Raw genomic sequence first — 3,679 nt, 5'->3', positions numbered from 1 at the left:
TCTGTCTCTGATTGAGAGTTTAGAGTGTTTTATCCAGTAAAAGCTCTTTTAGTGTAATTGTACAAGCGTCCAACTTCATGAGTCTTTCTGCTGTCAAATCTTGACTGATTTTTATCAGGTAAATGTCAGAATAACTGCAGTCATATTTCCAGATGAACACTTAGCACTGGATTGCATTGCATTATATGTTTGGATAATTTCAATCTCATCTTACTAAGTCATATTATTGTAGATATAGAGCGACGACTGATATTTAGATCATTTTATGTCAGTATCTGCTCTACTGTTATTAAGATCTCATTGATTTACATCACAATTTCATCATAGAAATATCAGCATCTGTAGCAAATTCATATTTTTGCTCAGAGAATTAAATAAACAATAATGAAGGTTTTTTGACAGTACATTGAAGCTTTGAAAATAGCTATAAATATATCAATCGCTGCATTTTTTCCCCCCCAGAAAGATGCAAGGTTAACCCTAACGTTTTATTTTAAGATTTAACATTTGTAGATGGTCTAAAGCAAAAGAGTTGTACAAATTCTGAAAATCTTTTAGAGCTTATGATTTGTTTAAAAAAGAAAACATATTACACATTAATGAATAAATCAGTATACAATTATTTAATTTACAGGTGTCGTGTTTGTAATGTTTTTATTTTATTCATGTAAGCGATAGCTTCTGACCTTTAAATCAAAACATATTCATTATTTTATGACATCAATTACTGCTTTATTATTCACAGAATAAATGCAGCGATCCAAACAGTGAGTCTAATCATCATTCAGACAAATCTTTGCTTCAAGAATGAGCCACACTGTTGATGTGATCTAATCATTAGCACACCCTGAGCACATGTGAGTTAACGTATTCCTCTTATCGGCATAATTTTTCATATCGGGCTGATGCCGATATTTACATTTAAAGCCATTATCAGCCGATATCGGTCCGATAATATCGTGCATCCCTAGATAAATGACTTGCGCCTCAGAGCGAGCAGACGAAACACAATAAATGCTGTCACTGCTTTCAGAGGCGGATGCTGCTGTTTGGGAACGCAGTCGTTTAAGACAATTATACAGAAATACTTTGACGACAGACTTTACTCAGGCTTTTCAGAACAACGTTTCAGATGCTGTGAACGAGATCGGTCCGCTGCTAGTCAAGTTATCCCGTCACATGACTTTTTAGATGCGCATAGTGGAAATTATTCAGTGTTTTCATCATAGTTTATATGCATTTTTTCTTATCGGATAAAAAGTTTATCATACTCACGTTTTTTAATGTGCATTTTTAGAATTTATGCGCATCTTGGCGTTTCCATCCAAGGTTTTTTTTATGCGATATTCCAAAATGTGCATAAAAATAGGTGGATGGAAACATAGTTAATGTTGCAAAATGTATCAGTGATGGAACTAGTTTCAGCTGTGAAGCAGCTCTACAGAAGGCAGTAGTGTGATTATTCTGATCATGCGTCATCTGGTGTGTCTCTCTCTGATGAAGGTTCGTAACCTGCGCTCCGGCGTGTCTCGTGTGGCTGTGGTGACGCTGGGAGAGATGTTCGCGGTGCTGCAGAAGGGAATGGATCAGGAGCTGGATGCGACGGTCAGAGCTCTGCTGCAGAAAGCCGGAGAATGCAACGCCTTCATCAGACAAGACGTGGAGCGAGCGCTGGAGAGCATGGTGCAGCACTGCACTCTCACACGCAGCATGAGCGCGCTGCTCGCCGGAGGACTCGGGTCAGAGATCACCTGCGTCACATGATCACACACACACCTCGAAGCCATCAAACTCTGCTGTCACTCAATCTGCTGCACGTCTTCTGTCTCTGATTGAGAGTTTAGAGTGTTTTATCCAGTAAAAGCTCTTTTAGTGTAATTGTACAAGCGTCCAACTTCATGAGTCTTTCTGCTGTCAAATCTTGACTGATTTTTATCAGGTAAATGTCAGAATAACTGCAGTCATATTTCCAGATGAACACTTAGCACTGGATTGCATTGCATTATATGTTTGGATAATTTCAATCTCATCTTACTAAGTCATATTATTGTAGATATAGAGCGACGACTGATATTTAGATCATTTTATGTCAGTATCTGCTCTACTGTTATTAAGATCTCATTGATTTACATCACAATTTCATCATAGAAATATCAGCATCTGTAGCAAATTCATATTTTTGCTCAGTTTGAGTCTCTGAATAAAACTGAGCTGTTTTTTCCACATATTCTCACTCTATCAGACTATATGAGCCATAAAAGCCAGATGATCAAATATGGCCCTAGTAACAAAAGAACTATATTTAAAATACATTTAGGCCTATTTCATACTAGGTATAGTTCAAATCTATTAACATATTTACAAACATATCGCTGGAGACTTACTGATATAAAAAAGATAATTAAACGTTTGTGGAAACTGTGATACATTTTATTTTTCAGGATTCACAGATTAATAGAAAGTTCAAAAGAACAGCATTTATTTGAAATAGAAATCTACAAAGTCTTTACTGTCACTTTTGATCAATTTATTGTCTTTGATGAATAAAAGTATTCATTTGTTTTTCTTTTCTTTTTTTAATCACATTTTCCACAAATTTATCAGAAAAAAAACTGTTTTCAACATTGAAAGTAAAAAAAAAGAAATGTTTGTTTTTGCAAATCAGCATATTTATATAATTATTTGTATTATTTATATTATATTTATGCTGTTTTCATAAAAAAAATCATTGTATCACTGTAATTTTAAATTGTTTAAATTATTTTAATTATAATATTTTTTATTAATTATTATTTTTCTGAGTCTACGTTTGTGCTTATCTTGATTATGTGCTACTGAGAACTTCAAAAACAAAGTTCCTCCTTAGAAGCTGTCAGTGGGCGTGTCTGGGTGTGATTGTGGGCGTGTCAGTGGGTGTGTACATGGGCGTGTCTGGTGTTATTGTGGGTAGAGGTCGACCGATAGTGGATTTTGCCGATACCGATAGCTAGGATGGACCACACTGGCCGATACCGATTAATTAACCGATAGTTTTAAAATTGATACTGAACAAAAACTAAAATAGTGTTTTATTAACAAAAACAGTACTGAACCACTAGTAGTTACACAGCTTTCATTAATCTTAATGCTACAAATGGACTCTTATTTTAAAGTGTTACCATTTCATTTCAACTGTCATGCTTAAATATGCACATCTTTAAATATATACACAAAGGCTATAGCATTAAAATTATATACATATGGATATTGTATGTATACTCTCAGACTTGAACTGCTTCTATTCTTGAACACTTGATTATCTAATCAAAATAAAAGCGCAGCGCTGAGTCTAGGAGAATTCACTGGTATCACACACACTCCGGACGCGTCGCGTTCAACACGAGCAGCGGTCTAAAACAGTTTATTTAATCACCAAACGGACACAAGTTTACTTCAAGCATGAACAATTTGGCATGGATGAGTTTGAGGTTTGGTGTTTAAAAAACGGAGCAAACGGAAAGAGAAAGCGCAACCTATATTATAGCTCTATAAATGAAGCACACAGACTTTATTAGAGCCACAGAAAGACAAACGTTTTGCTGAAAATGCACAATACACAATTCATTATGTACATTAACAACGATTCGGGACCAATATAATGTAATTTAAAGGAAAACTATGTGAATGGCGCTCTGTGGCG

General features: G+C 35.3%; 1 protein-coding gene across 1 annotated transcript in view; it reads left to right on the top strand.

Annotated features, from left to right (window-relative positions):
- The window catches only part of togaram1 (TOG array regulator of axonemal microtubules 1), a 27,565-nt gene that overhangs the window by 19,955 nt on the left and 3,931 nt on the right, over positions 1 to 3,679 (top strand).

This window comes from Sinocyclocheilus anshuiensis, unplaced genomic scaffold (assembly GCF_001515605.1).
Source record: "Sinocyclocheilus anshuiensis isolate Anshui unplaced genomic scaffold, SAMN03320099.WGS_v1.1 scaffold1569, whole genome shotgun sequence".
Lineage (NCBI taxonomy): Eukaryota > Metazoa > Chordata > Actinopteri > Cypriniformes > Cyprinidae > Sinocyclocheilus > Sinocyclocheilus anshuiensis.
Note: the sequence above shows the minus strand (reverse complement) of the source record. Positions and strands in the feature narration are given on the sequence as shown.